Source organism: Lycium barbarum, chromosome 10 (assembly GCF_019175385.1).
Source record: "Lycium barbarum isolate Lr01 chromosome 10, ASM1917538v2, whole genome shotgun sequence".
NCBI classification, from domain to species: Eukaryota; Viridiplantae; Streptophyta; class Magnoliopsida; order Solanales; family Solanaceae; genus Lycium; species Lycium barbarum.
The window spans coordinates 56,350,537-56,372,878 of NC_083346.1; positions in this window are offsets into that span (position 1 = coordinate 56,350,537).

Here is a 22,342-nt window from a genome sequence, read left to right on the forward strand (position 1 = left end):
GTCTAGAACTTGCTCTGTGTGTTTGTACAACAAAATGAAGTATGTTGTAACTTAGGAAGTGATCGAGGCATTTCTTTGTTAGCCTAAAATTTTAACTTTTTCCCACCAATTCGTGCATGTAAATGTATCCTAGTTAACTCCGTTGAGCCTTTGAGTAGCCTATTTTTGATCCAATGTACTCCTTGAGCGCTTCAATGATGAATCGTTGTAATTGGATGTCACGACCCAAACTGGACGGCCGTGACGGGCACCTGGCCTTACTTGCCAAGTACCACTAGACATATATCCATAACGTAATCATAAGTATAGGTAGTCCATTAGGGCTGCCATAAGGTAGCCTGCTAACTCCATAAACAGATGGACATACTGTTGGAGCCGACAAGGCTGTAACACACATCTATGTAATAGTACATAAGCCGACAAGGCCATACAGCATCTAACTGTACATAACTTTCCACAAGCCTCTACTGGAATACATAACATAACGTGGTCGGGACTGGGCCCTGCCACGCCCATGCATATGCATATGTAACCATGCTGACTCACAAAGCAATTCCGAAACTAGTGGAGTGCAACGACACTGTCTGTTGAGCCGACATCCTATTGATAGAGCCATCAACCTGCATATTAAGACCTGTGGGCATGAAACGCAGCGCCTCCAGAAAAAGGTCGCATTCATTACATCCTATGCTCTCTTATGTTTGAGCTGCCTCTGTGAACCAATGGTAGACATAAATACTGTGCATGCATTCATGAGGTCAGACATGTAGATATATATGCATATATAACACCTGTCAAGCCTCTACGGGCATCCCATCTTATCGTATCGGCCTCTGTGGGCATCATCATCATGATCGTTATCATCATATGACCAGCTAATCAAGTGGTAGTGCGTATATAACGCTATCACCTTCCCCATACACCAAACATATACATACATATATATATATATATACACACACATATACATAATATACAGGTATAACGCCTGAGGGGTCACAGGTCTGTATATGCATATATAAATAAAATGCAATGCAAAACATAACAAGAATACAAGTAACTCTAGATATCATAGTGAATCTGAAGGAAGACTTTCTGAAGATACATCATGGAATATGAATCAAATGGATCATCCCTAACTCTAAGAATAGAAGCATTATGGATTAACACTACATGTACGTCTTGTTCATAAGGATCGTACCAAAAAGAAGGAAAGGGACAACCTTAACATACCTCGTCGTTAAGGTAACCTGTCAACGGTCATCTTCCCGAGCTAGCAAATCTACATTCAAGACAATTCATACTAAGGTAAAGTCATTGAAGTACTCATAAGGTCAAGTTAAACTAATAGGTAAGCTAACGAAATTTGGGAAGCATTTCCCCTATATCATGTACTTCCTCCCAACTCCAAAATATCTCCAAAACATCAATAACAACATCAACAATACCATATCCAAGAGATTACATTCAAACTATACTCAAATCAGTCTTAAAAAGTTCTTTCATAATCAATCCATACAACAACTTCAACACAACACCTTATGGCCTTTTTCTCCATAACTATTTTCACTTTTAAGACTTGCTAAACCTTCAAATCAACTTAAAATAAAAATAAAGTGAAAATCATACCTTATAGTTTGAAGAACTTCACCTCACACAATTTACTCCAAAGCTTATTCACCACAACTTCAACTAGAAGCAAGAACAATCTCCTCCCATGAACTAGTTTAGGATTTTAGGGCTAGACCTTCTCTTGAAATGGTTATGGATGATTAGGGATGGTTGAGAGAGATTGGAGAGGCACTAGGAATTTTTTTGGTGAAACAAATGAGCCTCAAACCAAGCCTATCAATTTATAACAAAAGGGCAAAGTTTTCCACCGCCTCATTTTCACGGTTCCTTTCACGGACCGTGAAAGTGGCTGTGAAACCATTCCAATGACACCACCCCACTGCGACCATTCCATGGTGGTCCAACACCATTTTCACGTTCGTGGAAATTGCCACAAAATTGTCTTAGTACAATTTCCCGATGAAACGTATTCTTTATTATTCGTTTGATGTCTAACCTTCCTAATGTTTTCCAAACATGTTTAAGGACTTATACAATTCCGAGATGCACCTATAGTCTTCACACACAACTTCCCAAATGATCCTAATACAAGCTTACAAATGAAACTTTAACATATGCAAAAGACGAGGTGTAACATTGCAGTTGGATGTGAAAAAGGGATGGTTTGTTGGTTGAAATCTAGGGAGGTCTATAAGGGCACATAAAGCAAAGCAATTTTAGCTCGTTAGTTGGGAATAGAAATAAATGAACTGAAAAAGAAGAAAAAAATAGTTGGTTTTGTCAAATAAAAGTTCCCTTCTAACTTGCACTGTTAAATAAAGTGGTGCTTAATTGTAAATAATTAACTTGGGATTGATTTGGGAGAATTGGTTGGTTGGTTTTGGTTATTGGTAAGGAAATGAGGTGTACAAAATGACTATGTTGAAAGTATTGAAGTGCTTAGGGAGGATAGTCACTATTATCCAAATAAGTCCTACCCGTCCCTTAGACTACATTACAACCCTTTAAGTCCTACTTGATCCTAGGTTCGATATGCTTATATTAGTGAAGCGGTTACACTACGGGCAAGCGAATGATACGTCGTATTTAGCATGTGATATACTTTGTGAGAGTGAGTGTATTTGTTGAATTCATGTCCATTGAAAAAAAAAATGATTCTTGTGAGATATATGGACAAGTCTCTTTTGGTGAGGGCACATGGTTGACAATATATTGGTGAAAATGTTGGACTCTTGTTTAAGTAGCATGATTGTGGTGCTTTGATTGGCGTCGTTGAGTCATGTATTTTTTAAAATAAAGTGTTTTTGAGAAGGTTGCTTGTTGGTCTTGAAAAAACTGAAAATTTCTGTGATTGGCATGACTTTCATGAGGATTCGCTCGATGCTTGATTTTTGAAATATTTTGAAATAGCAGTATTAGTCGAAGCCTAAGTAGACCTATTTGATTGCATTATTGTGATTGTGGTAAGTTGGTATTGACAAGTGTTTTCTTGAGGGCAAGCAAAGTCTAAGTGGGGGTGGTGATATTTGGCATAAATATAGATATTTAGCGTCACTTTACATCTCGTTCTTAGCTCTTTAATCGAATTTTCTATGATTGAATCATCGTATTCAAGCTTATGTTGGTATGTTTTATCTGTTTAGATACAACGAGGACAAATGATTGAAAACCGAACAATTTTGGTTGATTTTGGAGGCAATTTTATTTGCACGAGGTGACGAGAGGATCACGCGACACTTAGAGGATTTTCTAGTGACTCAAGAGCATTTTCCGTTAGACCCGCGCCGCACCTCTATCGCTAGAAGATCATCTCTCTAAACTTTGCCAAATTGAAGTCTGTATAACACACCCGCATTGGACCCGCGATGCGGGTGTTGCCCAGTTTTTCCTATTTTGACCGGGATTCGGTCTACTTATTTAAGTTTTAACCCTAGACTATAAATAGATGTTTTAAGAAATGTAAACGACGTCCTAGGATTTTTGCTAAGACTTGTAAGTTGTCGTCCTTATTTATCTCTCTTAGGTTTTATTTTATTTTGTTATTTCAACCTTAGATTATTCATGAATTCTTGTTCTTTATCGAGAATCATGAGTAGCTAAACTTCTTTATTCTAGGGTTATGGGAAAAGACATGATAGTTGGTTTGGCGACAATTTCTATCGATTGAATTTCCATATTTTGGGTTGCTTATTTTTTCTTGTGCTTAATTCTTTAATTACTTGATCACTAATTAGATACAATCTGCGTTTTGGAATTGAACTAGGGATAGGAATTTGTATGCATAATAAGAATAACTAGGGCTTGTTCGATATAACCATTTCGCTAATGAGGATAGGAATATACCATATAGCCTTGCTTAGTTGTATACGAAGAAGTAAATGTGTTCTTGCTACCTTTTGGCGACCATAGGGATATAGGCTTTAGAGTAGCATCTACAGGCTTGTGAGCAACTCGGAAGATACTTAAGTTATAATTAACCTGTCAACTAGTAACCTAGGAAATAAGATAGGAAGAAATGTCAAAAAAAAAAACTAACTGGATTGTCGAAAGCCATGACCCTAGAACTTTCTCACATCTGATAAACCTTGCAATCTTCGTCACAATTATCTCGGTCACTAAACAATCGGATTTATTTGTTTCTTTCAGTTAGTAGTTTAGTTACAACAAAAACCATTGATTTTTACACTCTTGAATAGTTATAACGAAGTTTGAATTAGTTGAACAGTATAAACTCTAAGTCTCTGTGGGTACGATATCTGGACTTAAAATTCTATATTACTTGTACGACCACGTATACTTGTCTGTACATTTGGGAGCAACAAGGAGTCAGTTAAAGATATGTTCGATAGATTTGTTAATATCACCAGAAATCTCATTGCTCTTGGTAAGACCTTTACCAATGAAGACTAGTCATGAAGATTCTAAGAAGTCTTTCTCCTTCATGGGATCCTAAAGTCCTGGCCATCACAGAAGTTTATAAAATAAACACCATGCTAATAGAGGATCTGTATGTCAACTTACTAACGCATGAAATAAAGGATGACCCCTTGAAAAAGAGTCATGCCAGCGCATAAAGATAGCGACAATGAGAGACTAAATACTACCCTCATGATTAGACCATGTCCCTGAGATTTGATAAAAGAAAGGTTCATTAGCGGTTAATACATTGTAATTGGATAAGTTATTAGGAATATGACAGAACGAAAGACCAAGAAAAGAAAGAAGAATACACCAAAATGCAAGTGCTGCACCAAACAGAGATACAGGCACACTAGAATGGGTATAGAGACATGATAAGAGACTAAGGTAGAAAACTTTTCTCACAATGATCAACACAAAGGATGCTCAGTCTATGGATATCAAACTCCAAGATTGAAAATCATTCAACACGGAAATCAAAAGGAAAGGAACCCATGACAGCAACATCGAGATCAAGGCCCAAGAAAGAATTGGTGGAAGATGATTGCAAGTCTCTCATAGCCATTGAAGATTCAGACTTCGAAGTTGAGAAGGATATTTGGGAAAGTACTTTTGGTCTTAGAAGGCTTGATGAGATTCGTAAGAAAAAGCTCATGACACTGGTAATAAGTTAAGTGAGGAGTGTCGAAACATGACCAATGAAAGAGCTGAGCTACTTAGGACCATTGCTATGCTGACAAAGGGGTCCACGAGGGTAAAGAAGAGGAAAAATAAAAAAAGGAAAAAGGAAAAATCGCTCACTGAAGGAATAAGTTGCTCAACTTGGTTCAACTATCGTAGCTTTCCAAGCTGAGACTCTAATGCTTACCGTTCATGCCGAACCCATTCTAAGAGGAACAAAACTGGTACCTATTGAAAAGAATATAGGGAAGACAAACAGAAAGAAAAGATACTCAGCTAAGAAAGGACAAAAGAAGGGACCCAAGCCAGGAAAGGGTCAAAAGACCAACCTCTGATCATCTATGAATGGAAGAGTGACAAAAGGCAAGCAAAACAACGGCATATGCAAAGGCTTGCTTAATATCTTACAACAGGAATAAATAAAAAAATTATGTTCACTCTTATAATAGAAAAGGGAAGGTTGAGAGAGAAAGTTGGAAAAAAGAAGAAGGGTGAAATCAAGGAATCACTCATTGCTAAATGTGAGGGGGAACAAACACTGAAGAAAATTAGATTCACCAGGGATTGAAGAAAGAGCAAGAATAATTGGGGAGATGAAGATAAAATGGGAGAGCTCTTATCCATAAAAAAAAAAAGGCCTGAAAGAGAGGAGCATGTTCAAAATGGAAAATACTCTTGTGACCATAAAACTGGTCGAAGATAGTATTTATCGACGATATTCTGGTATATTCTCGCACAGAGTCAGAACATGCAGACCACCTAAGAATTGTTCTTGGCGTTCTCCGAGCCCGAGAATTATATACGAAGTTCTCAAAGTGCGAGTTTTGGCTAAATTCTGTGGCATTTCTAGGCCATGTTATTTTAGATGATGGCATCCGAGTCGACACTCAGAAAATAGAAGCTATGAAGACTTGGCCAAGGCCTACGGCACCTACAGAAGTTCGTAGTTTTCTGGGTTTGGCAGGTTATTATCAAAGATTCGTAGAGGGCTTTTCATCTATTTCAGCCCCATTAACGAAGCTAACCCAGAAGTCAGCGAAATTTCGGTGGAATGATGCTTGTGAGCGTAGTTTCCAAGAGCTAAAAGATAGATTGACCTCAGCTCCAGTGTTAACACTTCCAGAAGGGCTGGATGGTTATGTCATGTATTGTGACGCTTCCGGTGTGGGACTAGGATGTGTGCTGATGCAGCATGGCAAGGTTCTTGCATATGCTTCGAGACAGTTGCGGAAACATGAACAGAATTATCCGACTCATGATCTCGAATTGGCTGCGGTTATTCATGCCTTAAAGATATGGAGGCATTATCTGTATGGTGTGCACGTCGATATCTATACAGATCACAAGAGTCTTCAACATATTTTTAAGCAGAAGGAGTTGAACCTACGACAGAGGCGGTGGTTGGAATTGTTGAAGGATTATGACGTGAATATTTTATACCACCCCGGGAAAGTGAATATGGTAGCAGACGCGCTTAGCCGTCGATCAATGGGCAGTTTAAGTGATGTCCCTTCAGAAAAGAAAGAAATAGTTCGTGAGCTCTATCAACTAGCAAATCTTGGGGTACGTGTAATTGATTCGGTTAAGGCAGGAATTAGTGTTAATGATCCTGCAGTCTCGCCCTTAAATGTGGAGATAAAAAAACGCCAGTACGAAGATCCACAGATGTGTCATCACAGGGATGTATCCCGTGGGAAAGAGAAGTATCCATTTGCAGTTTCCGTAGATGGGGTTCTTAGATACCGAGACAAACTGTGTGTACCGGATGTGGCAAAATTACGCCAGCGAATTTTAGAGGAAGCGCACCATTCTCGGTATTCCATCCATCCCGGTACGACCAAAATGTATCATGACCTTAAATTGCTATATTGGTGGGATGGCATGAAACAAGACATAGCAGATTTCGTAGCGCAATGTCCGAACTGCCAACAGGTGAAAGCAGAACATCAGAAGCCAGGGGGCTTATTGCAAGCAATGGAAATTCCTACCTAGAAATGGGAGGAGATTAATATGGATTTTATTGTGGGATTACCCCGGTCCCGAGGCAGATACGATTCTATATGGGTGATCGTGGACAGGCTCACGAAAGCAGCTCATTTCCTCCCAGTTAGAACCACGTATTCGGCAGAAGACTATGCCAGGTTGTATCTAAAAGAAATTGTGCGACTTCATGGAATTCCTTTGACCATTATTACAGACAGAGGGGTACAGTTTACCGCCAAGTTTTGGAAATCTTTTCAAGAAGGGTTAGGTACTCAAGTCAAATTCAGCACAGCATTTCATCCACAAACTGACGGACAAGCCGAGCGCACCATTCAGACCTTGGAGGATATGCTCCGAGCGTGTGTGTTGGATTTTTGGGGTAGTTGGGATGAGCATTTACCCCTTATCGAATTTGCTTATAATAATAGCTACCATTCCGGTACTCAAATGGCCCCGTATGAAGCCTTATATGGAAGAAAATGCAAATCTCCAATTGGATGGTTTGAAACCGGAGAAGTACAATTGATAGGCCCCGACTTGATCCAACAAGCAGTTGAAAAGGTTAAAGTGATTCGAGACCAACTGTTAACAGCTCAAAGTCGCCAAAAGTCTTATGCAGACAACCGCCAACGGGATTTAGAATTCCAAGTAAATGACTGGGTATTTCTGAAGGTATCGCCAATGAAAGGGGTGATGAGATTTGGCAAAAAGGGGAAGTTGAGTCCAAGATACATCGGACCTTATAAAATTGTCCGTAAGGTGGGACAGGTAGCATATGAATTGGACCTACCTTCGGAGCTTGAATCAGTCCATCTGGTGTTCCATGTTTCGATGCTCCGCAGGTGTATCGGGGATCCTACAAGAATAGTCCCGGTTGACGATGTGCAGGTGACAGACAAGCTGACATATGAAGAAGTACCTATTGCCATTTTAGATAGACAGGTGCGACGACTCCGAAATAAAGAAGTCTCTTCGGTCAAGGTTCGATGGCGAAACAACAACCGGGAAGAAATGACGTGGGAAGCGGAAGAAAAGATGAAAGCCAAATACCCGCATTTATTCCAACCCCGGGAAGGGATTCAAGATGAAACGTCGAAGACGTAAGGTATGTACACTTTAGTATTATGCTTTTAGTCGTGTGTGGTCATGGATGTGTTGATAGTGTGATATAGCCCCGTAAGGCCATGATATTGTGGGTTGGCTGTGACAGGTTGGTAGAGTCAAATTACAAAGGAGACTCTGGCAAAATATTTCTAGAATTCCCGAGTGTCGAACATTCGAGGACGAATGTTCCAAAAGGGGGGAAGAATGTTACACCTCGAAAATTTTTCCGTACTTGTGTGATGAGTAGAACAATGAAGGGCTTGGGCGTATGATGTTTTACTATTTCGGGAATGGCTAATTATGAATTTTTGGAAATAAGAAGGTTGCGGAAATTTTTTAGCTCAGTGGTCGTAAAGGGCACTATACGGCCCGTAAAGTGATTTACGGACCGTGTAGTGCAATCGTCCTCCAGCTGTCCAAATATTTCAAGTTTTGTCAAAGTGTTGAAATGGCTAAAAATGACTTGGAGGACGGCCCGTAAACTGGTTTACGGACCATAAACCCCGGTCGTAAACTGCCATGTCCCTTAGCCAAACTTTCTGTTTTTGAAATGCTTAAAAACTATCGCAGAGGACGGACCGTAAACCACAATACGGTCCGTAAACTGTGGTTTACGACCACTGTTCATCCCGAAAATGTTTCATTAAAGATCAGATTTTGTGATCACTAAAAGGGACTTAAGCCTCATTTCACTTCATTTTTCATCCATACACCTCAAGAGACCTCTAGAACATTCCAAATATTTCCTCCATAAGAATTCAAGAGAATCAAAGGGAACATCAAGATCAACACCACTAAATTCAAGAAAACAAGTGTAAGAACACATCAAAGGATCATCTAAGTCAAGAAAACCTTAAAAGGGTGGAACTAGGGTTTTGGCTAAGCAAAGTATTTCAAATCAAGGCCTGTTCAATCATCAGTTAAGGTATGTTTCATGACTATACCACGTGATTCAAGGTATTGGAAGGCTTAGATACTTAAAATGTAGAAGAACATAGGAATGGGTCATTATTGAGTGAATAGTGACATAAATGAATGATAGTGGAATTGAATCATGAATTTTGAAGTTTTGTGAGTACAAATACGATATAAATGATGTTTATAGCGTGAAACAAGCAGTAAATGCACGAAAGCACTAAGGTGAGCTATAGGGAGAAATATGGGAAAATTGGAGGAAAATGGTGGATTTTGCTAATGGTGCATAAACGATGATTTTGATTGCGATATTGCGAATAGCATTGTGAATGTTGGGGGTAGATATAGAACATGGGAAAAGTAGTATAAACGAAGGAAGTACTGCCCAAATTTTCCTAGAACTAGCGATCCGTTCTTGTAGTTAATTAACTAATGTAATACGAATTCTCTCATGAAGGTGACGACGTGGTACCGAAGGAGAATAAGTGGACAACAACTTAGCTAAAAGGAAAGGTATGTGAGGCTAGTCCTTTCTTTCCAATGGCATGAATCTTATAGTCCGAATTACCATCTTTCCATGAGCTCCTACATTCCAAAAAGTTAAATACCTATATGAGATAAGTTATACGATATCATGATGCTAGGATGATGATGATGTTAGTCCTTGCCTACACTCACCTTATGTACTAGTCCTTTCAAGGTGAGGCAGAATGTCCGTAATTGCTCCATAAAGTAATCGGGGGGTCACGTCCTTACGTCACCCCGATAGAGTAAAGTTATTCTCAAACCTTACGCATGTGCTATGATAAGATAAGTATTGTACAATGAGTACATTATTATGATTATTTTATGACAAGCATGGCATGAGCATTGCATACCGGGCCTAATTGGCCGGGCAGACACCGCTTCGGCGGGCAGCGATACGGATATACCACGACCTTCGGGCGTGGGCAGACACCACTAGTGGGCGGTACGACATAGTACCCCGGACGCGGGAGGCCTGGACGCGGGCTTATATTATTGATTATCACACCGTTCCGACATGGGCGGGAAGCTTGCATACGATGCATACATGTTACGATGATAAGTATGAGTAAGACAGCATGCATTATTCCATTTATGATTATCGTTCAGATCCATATGCTTTATATTGATGCTCTCATTATATTATTGATGCCTTTCTTCATTGTTCATGCCTCTCATACTCAGTACAATATTCGTACTGACGCCCCTTCTTTGGACGCTGTGTTCATGCCCACAGGTAGACAGGGAGGCGAGCTTGTTCGGAGGTGCTTATGATTTCTCTTTGGTATATATGTATATATATATTTTGGGCACGACGGAGTCTTGTTCCGTCTATGTATTCATTATGACAGTAAAGGCTCATAGATACGTAGTGTGGGACAGGTGGTCTCAAAAGATGCTATTATTATGTATATATTATTTTGATGGCCGACAAGGCTTCCACTACATATCAATATCATGTCATATGCAAGCCGGCAAGGCTGCCACAATAGACGGACATCATATCATAGCACATTGTATAGACGCCACTAAACAGAACTTATACACAACCCACACATATGTCTACAAACCTCTAAGAGTATCGATAGCGAAATATGACGGACAGGGCCCCGTCGTACCCCTGGATAACATATACATATATATATCATAAGATCTGTACTAAAAGTCTAGACTCCGGAACAACGAAGCTCTCCCAAAACAGCTGAGTAGAAGTCCTATGCTGAAAGGTCACCAACCGACTATCTGTACCAGCGGGCATGAAACGCAGCCCCCGAAGAAAGGGGGTCAGTATGGAATATGTACTGAGTATATAAAGCATGAAATATAGTAAGAAGGATCATAACTGAAATAAGGAGTACAGAAACAAGTACAATGTCCAGAATACCAAAACACTTGCCTTTGAAACATAAATAATGCATATCAACATCATATATCATATCCGGCCCATTATGGGACTCGGTGAACATGGTCGCCACCCTGTCTTTGGCGCCATAACACAGCATAACACCATAAACACAACATAACGCCATAACACAACATACTCCATAACACAACATAACTCCATAACACAGCATAACTCCGTAACACCGCATAACTCCATAACACAACATAACTCCGTAACACAGCATCACTCCATAACACAGCATAACACCATCATACATATATATATATATATATATATATATATATATATATATATATATATATCATATTCCGGCTCTCTAACGAGGGACTCGGTGAACAATGCAGTGAGACTGTGCACGATAACATATCCTGGCCCGGGACTCAGTGAAAGACATATTGAGACATGCACGAGTGGAGTAGTGAGCAACCATATGCAAATTAAAATATTTTCAAGGACTCAATGGAATAATCAAAACGAACTGTCATTTGAAAATCAGGACAATAGTTATGTCAAATACCTTTCGGATGTCACTGTGGATTATATCAGAATAGAACTTCTGGAATCATATATACGTATCAAGGTATATCAAAGACTCAATGGAATAATCAACACGAACTATCATTTGAAAATCAAGACAATAGTTATATCAAATACCTTTCGAATGCCACTCGGAAACATATCAAATATCCCTCGAATGTCATCATGAAGTATATCAAAGAGCCTTTATAATCATAGTCATATGTCGATATAGTATGAAACATCTTATAGAAGGCTGGACATTAGTTATCATAGAGTTCCTAAGAATAGGAACTGATATATATCGACTATTATCCAACGTACAGAAAACTGAAGAGGGAAGCTCAATCACTTAAGAGTTCTAACATCAAGAAGTGAATAAGAATCATAAATCACACTCAAAACTTATGAATAGAATTACCCCAAAATCTCATATCATTCATCGCTTAGATCTAAGACATTCCAAAAGAAAGAAGGGACAGCTTTACATACCTGCTAACGACTATTCGCAAACCCGTTCGCTTCGTCGCTCTTTTAGCCTATTTAATATAAAGGTAACGTTATTGTCAGTAACCATACTTTCTAGTTCGTAAACTGTAGCCCATCACTTTATAGAACTTGTTCTTTAACTTATACATCCTCGTTTAGGGTCTTCCATTAGTTAAGGGCTTAACGAAAATCGGGCAGCATTTCCCCTATATATTCGCCTAACCCGAAGTTCCAATTATTCTCATGTTAACACAGCAATACCAACAACAGAGATATACATACGAAATTTTCACAATTCAGCCCATAACCATTTTAACAACCCAACAACTTCTCTAAATCCCTTTCAACCCACAATTTCCCATAACATCAATTTTATGCATTTTCTTACTTCCAATTTCGTCCAATCCAATTTCTATAACTCCATTACAATACTATTAACACAATTACACCATAAAATAAGAAAATCTTACCAAATTTTTCTCGGAGGAATTTGTAGGCTCAATTGCTCCAATTTTGCAATTTCTTTTTCTCCAACTTAATATCCAATGTTGCTATCACCTCCTTGAACTTGTAATTCACTTGGAAATTGATCAAACAAGCAACAAAAATTATTTTTCTCCTCCATCCATGGCTGGCCAAGAGTAGCCATGGAAATGTTCTTGCTTTCTCTTTTTTTTTCTAAGTTAATCTTGTGAAATGGAAAAAATGACTTGTTTGTTCATCCTTAAACCATATATATATGGTTTCCCTACCATGGACACATGCCCCCCCCCCCCCCCCCTTTTTGACTCACCAAATTATTTTCTTAACTTGTTTTATTTTTTATTTTTTTCGGGTGGGGCCCACTTTCAATAATTAAATTAATTAATTTTAATTAATCAATAATCCTTACTTAATAATCTAATCATAATTAATTAGTCCCTAATCTCTAGTAATATTTTTTACACTAAATAAAATTTATAAACAATTTATGTAATAATTAAAATTGAAAATTAAAGGTTCCTATTTCACGTCCAAAAATAATTCCGCCTTTAACTTGAGTCGATTTGCTTGCGAATAATTCGACGTATAAATATACGGGGTATAACATCCTTCCCCCCTTTAGAACATTCATCCTCGAATGTTAAACTGATCCTGAACTCCCAGTACTTTCTCAAGCGTTCTTTTATTTAATCATGCCCTTCACATACCTTTTCTGTTGGTCGATTCACTATAATTTATTATAACGCATTTCAGGCCACTACACAGTCATTCCTGTAATATCTCCTCTTTCTGTTGCTTCCCGAGGTAATAATTCCACGTCATTGCCTTTACCCTCTTCTTACTTCGCAGTCTGTTGTTAGTTGTATTGCGAGCTCTTCCGTTGAAATCATACCTTCTTCCTTGTGCGCTTAGTCTTAACTTGACCCCTTATTCTCCTATAGTTACTTCCCTTAAGGTATCGTTTACTTTAGCTTACCTCTCAATCTTTAAATATGATTTTAATAATGCGCAGACGTCCCTCGTCGGTTCATTAGACTTTAATATCCCTGGAGTATCGCATGTCTCTGGTACCTGTGAACCCTTCGCAGGTTCTACGAGTATAACGAAATTTCCCAGAGGATAACATTTTTTGTACTCCAATATCCTTGCTTTACTCCACTGTGACAGTCCGTATTCTGGAATCCTCAGCATCATGTGTCACTTTCTAACTTTCTTTTAAAGGTCTTTAACTATCACTTGTTTTTACTTCTTGATTTCCATCTTTAGGGTTGGCTATCAAATAGCGCTAGGATCCCCTCATATTATAGTTTTACTGTCATCCAGTAACCCGTAACCTGCTCGTTCTGATTGTCTCGGTTAAATCATTTCGTAATTTCCTTTACTCTAATTGGCAATACTTTATTACCTCGTGTCGTTTCTCTATTTTTGACTCAAACTCTTCTATTGCCCCTTTACTCAAATTTGCTCTTAGTTCTCCTACCACGCATCCTATTGCAACCTTTACACGAATATGTGTAGGTGCTCAAATCAGCCCAGAAAATACCTTAGCGTCGCCTCGCTAGTCTTTATGCAGATCCTATATTCTTCTCTTATATCTTTCAATTGATATCAAGGCTCAACTATGGCTTTTTCCCTCAGTGCTAATTAAATCTCTGTAGTTTTGCCTCAAACCATCTTACACATTTCTTTGGTGTACCCAAAATATTGCAACCGCATTATTGTTACTGAATTCTTACTCTTCTTATCAAGTACTTACTTGGTCTCATCCTTAGCATACAAATAGTCGTAGGTTGCATAGCTATTCTTGTACAATTTGTACAAAGTGCATCCAATCTTAGTCATAGTCTTTCCTTCTCCTGGTTTATTCTGCTCTACATATTTTATTGTACCAACACTCACTCGTTGTCTATTTTGTTGGCTACTTATGTGTCACAATGTCATTAGCCAATAACTCTGTTTCCAACATCTTATCCTCTAATCCAGTATAGCATTACTATCCTTCATAACATCTCTTAAGTTATTCGTTACCATTCTCTTGTCGTATTCTCCCTTTTTATAAGCATCCATCTTCTGATGTCATATTATCCAAGGTCTTTACCAATAATTCTCAGCACTGTCTCAAATGCCACCTTGGCTTCTATCCGTTTATTATTGGTGTTCAAATCTCACAAACTTGTTTCCGCAAGGGATCTCACTTGAAGTTAAAATATCCACATTAAATGTGTTGCAGTGTCGGTTATTTTCATCTTACACTTGCATCTCTCTCATCCGCTTCCCTCCTTTTGGGTGTACCTACATCATTATCTATTTATATTCTACTCTACGTCCCCATTTCTAATTTTCAAATTCATATGATTCTTTTCCAATACATTTGGTATACTGCACCATATCCATGTCTTTTCTTTATCATCTATAACTTAGATTACCCGTGTATGAAACTCCAACGCAATCACGAGGCGATGAGAACTCTCGATATATAGTACAAAATCTTATCTCATGGTTGGTACTCGAGTAATGTAACTAATGTAGCAATTTATCCGAAGCCACATTCCACTCATTCCAATCAGTAATTAGCTAGTGCTTATAGTCATTTCAAATTCTCCATTCGGTACCACTTATATTCTAATGATAAGTGTCCCAAGCATTCCCATAACACCGTTTTTATCCCAACGGATATCATCTGTTTCTTCTAGTAAATTCACAATACATCAGTTGTTTCGCAAATCCGCAATCCTTGTTTTTTAAGGATTTCACCATTTCCGAGGTGAAGTCACATACACGTAGTACTCCTTTATGCCTCATGCTCTTTCATCGTTGTTGTATACCCAACGCCAACTTCTAACTTACTCAAAATCATATCAAATTCGTTTTAATAGTGGTCTTGTCTTACCACCTTCTCGTCGTACTACACCTTAAGTTTGTAGCTATATATTTCCCTTTTATCCTATACTCATACTCAATCAATTACGTCTGTCTTGAGTGCTTCCTTTAATATTCCTTCCGTTTCTCCAGTCTATGTCAATCTTTTATTTTGTGTACGAGGAATCTCATGCTACTCCTGTATCCTTCTGGAAACACTACTTCCACATAACCCCTTTCTCATTTTCAGAACATATTCTGTTCATCCCTATTTGTTCTTATCATACCAGTCATTTCTGGCATTCATTCTGTCTCGTTGCTCATCTTCCCTTACTTCAGTCTTTCACAATTCTGTCGCTTATATTACTCACTTTCTCAGCTATACACGTCATAACACATCGCTACACTGTAATCCCACTCGCTTTCTTCTTACCTTCTTCTTTCTAATAACTCCTTCTCTTCCTGTGCTCGCTTTCACTTTCGTTGCCACTTGATCTCTATTCTGAACTTTCCCTATAGGACTTGGTAGGTCTTCCTTATTCGTTCTATATTTGCTTTTCCGTTTCCCACTAATCACATCATATCCTTTAGTTACTTCCTCGCTAGGCTTTACTCATTTCTATAACAATCCTTATGGTATTCACATTGCATCCTGTTCGTAATCCATCCTATAACGTAACACGTCTTAATCTTATTCATGATTCTTACTATGTTTTAATTACACTCTGTGGGCTAGGCGTACTTAACCCTTCACCCTTTCTGATCAATCTTACCCTTAATATCTCAAAACTGTCTTATCAATACCTCATAATTTGTTGTAATTCTTCCTCCTCCGTACTTTTATCTCAATCATACTATTACTCCTTTTAACTGTAAACTCGTTGTAATTTATCTCTACTTATCAGTTCACTCGATACCTCAATAAAACATTCAGTTAAGACTTGCCACCCTTTTTTTATACCATCCCTTAGTATCACAAGCCCTTCCGAATCATCCTAGCATTTCATCAATAACACATGGAACACATGATCCATGACAGCCCGCAAGTTTGAGTTTTCCTTCCACGAATTCCATATACAATTAGTTGATTAAAACTAATAAACTCAAAGAACACAAGAACACTTCTACTCCAAGTTTACATCACTATGAAGCGTCCTCCGAAACCACACAAGAAGAACTAGAATTCGACAAGCACCACGAGACTTCCATCGCTTAACTCACATAGTTTACCCTCAGAATTTTTTATTTTATTTTCTTTTTTTTTTTGAGTCATAAACGAACTATTTAGTTTACAAACTACTTGCTGTATGCTTTGTACTCTTCCAATAAAGTGAAACCTGATTGCTGGACATTTTGCCCTTCAACGTGAGCCTTTTTCTAAGGTGTTCTGGTCCGTCCAAATGAATTCCCAACTTTGTTGCTCATATATGCTTTCTCGAAATAAAATTTTTCAAATAAGAATGGTGCCTCTTACGGATGACATGGAGGGTATCTCTTAAAGCTTTAATCCAACATAATAAATTTACCCTATCGGTATCAACTTTCAAGCATATTATGAACTTATATCTCACTCTCTTCTTTTTCCTATTTCTGGGAAAATTTGGGCAGAGTTTCCTCTGTACTTCTTACTATCCCAAAATCTGCACGCAAGAAATACCAACAATGCCTCACAGGGCCAACATATATACATATATATCATATCGTAGCATAGCCACACAGGGCTCCCAATTTCCATTAAAAAGTATAAAGGTGTCAGGACTTACCTCACATATCGCACCTCGAGATGTACCTGATCCTTTAACGATCTGTTCTATTATACTTTCCTATCCACCTTCTCTTTCATCCTCCAAATTTACATTTCAATCATATTTCAATATTCTTACCTTATCTGACATGCCTCTTTCGCACTGTTACTTACCTGTGTACTTTGTAGCTCCCAATATCGCCAGTCGCTTCCTTCTGTCGATGTCGTTCTTCAGCTGAAATCAAAGGTTAGTACAAGGAATTTCATGTCCTATGGCTGGGCTCTATCGCTCGATCTGAGATATGAAAGAAAGGTAACATCCTAAATGTCATGTAGCTTCCTGTTTATAGATGTGGTGCACAACACACCGATAAACAAGACTCTACCAGACACGGTCTGTAGACACTCCGAGGACGAACTGCTCTGATACCACTTTTGTCACGACCCAACCCCGTAGACCATGACTAGTGCCCGACCTGGACACCCGTATACATACCTGTCAGATATAGTCAAACTGAGACTACGAACAATGTGGAACTTTACAAAAGAACTCCGAAAGTTCATAGCGTCATCATATATGTATATTCAGATAAATTGTCTCCTGAGGAGTCACAACTGATCAAATCATAAAATGGTACACAAGCCGACAAGGCTGCCACTACACATCAATATCATGTCATATGCAAGCCGGCAAGGCTGCCACTACAGATGGACATCATATCATAGCACATCGTATAGACGCAACTGAACAGAACTTATACACAACCCACACATATGTCTACAGACCTCTAAGAGTATCGATAGCGAAATATGACGGGACAGGGCCCCGTCGTACCCCTAGATAACATATACATATATATCTCATAAGATCTGTACTAAAAGTCTAGACTCCGGAACAACGGAGCTCTCCCAAAACAGCTGAGTAGAAGTCCTACGCTGAAAGGTCACCAACCGACTATCTGTACCTGCAGGCATGAAACGCAGCCCCCAAAGAAAGGGGGTCAGTAAGGAATATGTACTGAGTATATAAAGCATGAAATACAGTAAGAAGGATCATAACTGAAATAAGGAGTGCAGAAACAACTACAATGTCCAGAATACCAAAACACTTGCCTTTGAAGCATAAATCATGCATATCAACATCATATATCATATCTGGCCCATTATGGGACTCGGTGAACATGGTCGCCACCCTGTCTTTGGCGCCATAACACAGCATAACACCATAAACACATCATAACGCCATAACACAACATACTCCATAACACAGCATAACTCTGTAACACAGCATTACTCCATAACACAGCATAACTCCGTAACACGGCATAACTCCATAACACAGCATAACACCATCATACATATATATATATATATATATATATATATATATATATATATATATCATATTCCGGCCCTCTAACGAGGGACTCGGTGAACAATGCAGTGAGACTGTGCACGATAACATATCCTGGCCCGGGACTCAGTGAAAGACATATTGAGACATGCACGAGTGGAGTAGTTAGCAACCATATGCAAATTAAAATATTTTCAAGGACTCAATGGAATAATTAAAACGAACTGTCATTTGAAAATCAGGACAATAGTTATGTCAAATACCTTTCGGATGTCACTGTGGATTATATCAGAATAGAACTTCTGGAATCATATATACGTATCAAGGTATATCAAAGACTCAATGGAATAATCAACATGAACTATCATTTGAAAATCAAGACAATAGTTATATCGAATACCTTTCGAATGCCACTCGGAAACATATCAAATATCCCTCGAATGTCATCATGAAGTATATCAAAAAGCCTTAAGAATCATAGTCATAAGTCGATATAGTATGAAACATCTTATAGAAGGCTGGACATTAGTTATCATAGAGTTCCTAAGAATAGGAACTGATATATATCGACTATTATCCAACGTACAGAAAACTGAAGAGGGAAGCTCAATCACTTAAGAGTTCTAACATCAAGAAGTGAATAAGAATCATAAATCACACTCAAAACTTATGAATAGAATTACCCCAAAGTTCATATCATTCATCGCTTAGATCTAAGACATGCCAAAAGAAAGAAGGGACAACTTTACATACCTGCTAACGACTATTCGCAAACCCGTTCGCTTCGTCGCTCTTTTAGCCTATTTAATATAAAGGTAACGTTATTGTCAGTAACCATACTTTCTAGTTCGTAAACCGTAGCCCATCACTTTATAGAACTTGTTCTTTAACTTATACATCCTCGTTTAGGGTCTTCCATTAGTTAAGGGCTTAACGAAAATCGGGCAGCATTTCCCCTATATATTCACCTAACCCGAATTTCCAATTATTCTCCTGTTAACACAGCAATACCAACAACAGAGATATACATACGAAATTTTCACAATTCAGCCCATAACAATTTTAACAACCCAAGAACTTCTCTAAATCCCTTTCAACCCACAATTTCCCATAACATCAATTTTATGCATTTTCTTACTTTCAATTTCGTCCAATCCAATTTCAATAAATCCATTACAATACTATTAACACAATTACACCATAAAATAAGAAAATCTTACCAAATTTTTCTCGGAGGAATTTGTACGCTCAATTGCTCCAATTTTGCAATTTCTTCTTCTCCAACTTAATATCCAATGTTGCTATCACCTCCTTGAACTTGTAATTCACTTGGAAATTTATCAAACAAGCAACAAAAATTATTTTTCTCCTCCATCCATGGCTGGCCGAGAGCAGCCATGGAAATGTTCTTGCTTTCTCTTTTTTTTTTTTCTAAGTTAATCTTGTGAAATGGAAAAAATGACTTGTTTGTTCATCCTTAAACCATATATATATGGTTTCCCTACCATGGACATGTGCCCCCCCCCCCCTTATGACTCACCAAATTATTTTCTTAACTTGTTTTATTTTTTATTTTTTCAGGTGGGGCCCACTTTCAATAAATAAATTAATTAATTTTAATTAATCAATAATCCTTAATTAATAATCTAATCATAATTAATCAGTCCCTAATCTCCAGTAATATGTTTTACACTAAATAAAATTTATAAACAATTTATGTAATAATTAAAATTGAAAATTAAAGGTTCCTATTTCACGTCCGAAAATAATTCCGCCTTTAACTTGAGTCGATTTGCTTGCGAATAATTCGACGTATAAATATACGGGGTATAACAGGTTCGCTATCCGGGGTGTGATTTATGCCTAGCTATTCGGGAGGAAGGATAGCCACCAAGAATTATATGTTCCGGTGTGGTGCGCTATGCGCGATATGATTGATTTTTGGACCTGTATTGGCATGTGTGATATTCTTATTCTCTCATGGAACTGTTTTTGACAATCATGATCAATTTGAAAGGCATAATTGAATGTTATAAATTGACAAAAGGCTTTGTAATCGGTTTTGATAATTATTATTGAGATACATATGCTGAATACCTGTTTTTATATTGATTAATGGCTTTCTAAACTGTTTAACCAAGGATATTAAGAATCACAAAATGGAATGACTGTTTTTATACTATCCTTTCAGAACTGATTTCTTTATGTATTATTATATTTTATTTTTATAATACTTGTTGTCTCTGAGGCACTCATTGAGTACGAAAGTACTCAGGCATACCATTGTTGTTTTTTATGGTATGTTAGGTAACGGAGAAGAGCAGGTTCGTGATACTCTCGACGCTTAGGAGAACTTGCTGCTATTGTTGATTTGGTGAGCCCACATCCTTGCTCGTGGGATACTTCCTGTTTCATTTATTATTCTAGATTTTCGGGCCGCGTCCCGAAGTTAGATGATTGTTTTATCTCTTAGAAGCTCCATAGATAGTTATCAGAATTGTGGGTAGATTGTCAAAGTCTCGTACGACTTAATGGGTGTTTGCCACGCTTATGACTATTTACTTATATTAGACATCCGCTGATCTTATTTCGTAATTGTGATCTTGATATATGCAGTTACTTATAACTTTTCTTAATTAATAAGGAAAGATTATTAAAAAGGAACTTGATGTTACATTTATTTTATAAACTATTGGAGGCGAATGTTGAACCTGGCGGGTTCAAGTGTTATTATTGTGTCGTTTAGGTTCTTCCGATGTTGTTCACGACGTCGGATGCCAGTCACGTCTAGGGTGGGTTTTGGGGCGCGACAAGCATGGTATCACAGCCTAGGTTTATATGTGTCCTAGGAAGTTTCTGTGTCTATGGAGATGTGTCTAGTGGAGTCTTCCTTATGAAGCCTGATCACCTGCATGATCGAAAGACAACATGGGCATTTATAAGTGTTTCTCATTCTTCTTGATTCTAGATTGTGCTATAGAGCTTGAAATTCCTTTAGGATCATTTTGACGTGTTCGTTACTCGTGCTTTATGGAGATGACTTTAGCTTGTGTTGCAGATGTTAACTAAGTGAACAATGGTGCTATGAAGTGCACATTGTTCTAATGCGTAATTTGATGGATGGTACAGAGTTGCTGAAATTGTATTGTAGGTGTCTGGTATATGTGGTTGTTGTAGGGTTTGGTTGTTGATAAATTGAGACAGGTATAGATACAAAAGTAGCCCTGGTTACGGGGAGAACTCTGCCACAAATCTTGTTAGGCTGAAAGGAATAATTAAAGTGTGATATTTTTCAAGTGCAGGAGGTTAGGGTGAAGGGAACAATTGAGGGTCTCTTGTAGAGAATTAAGAATTATGGTACCTTAAGGTTATATTCTTATTGGGTTAAAAGATCTATACTATTTTGATGTTTAGTGGAAGAACTTTATTTTAGGCTTGAAACTCGAAAACAATCGTTGGTGGAATAATTATTTAAGAAGATAATGTAGTTGATTTAGGCTTTAAAATGTTATTTTCAGTTTTGGCATGAGGTAAGTTAAGCTTGAATCATGTGTTGTTGAATTATCCTCCTTGTCGGAGTATATTGTCTAGATTGATATATTGTGCGCTTCCTAGCCAAAGCATATAGTATTGAACCTTTTGAGTAACTAACTATTGGGAAAGTGAGATGAAGGTAGAAACCCCCTTATTCATGTGAGACTTGAGTGTTCTAGTCGTTAGAAATCCCCGTGAGGACTATGTTGTTCTTATTTGGGTGAAGATGTATTTTTATCTTTCTGGGGTCGTTTAGTAC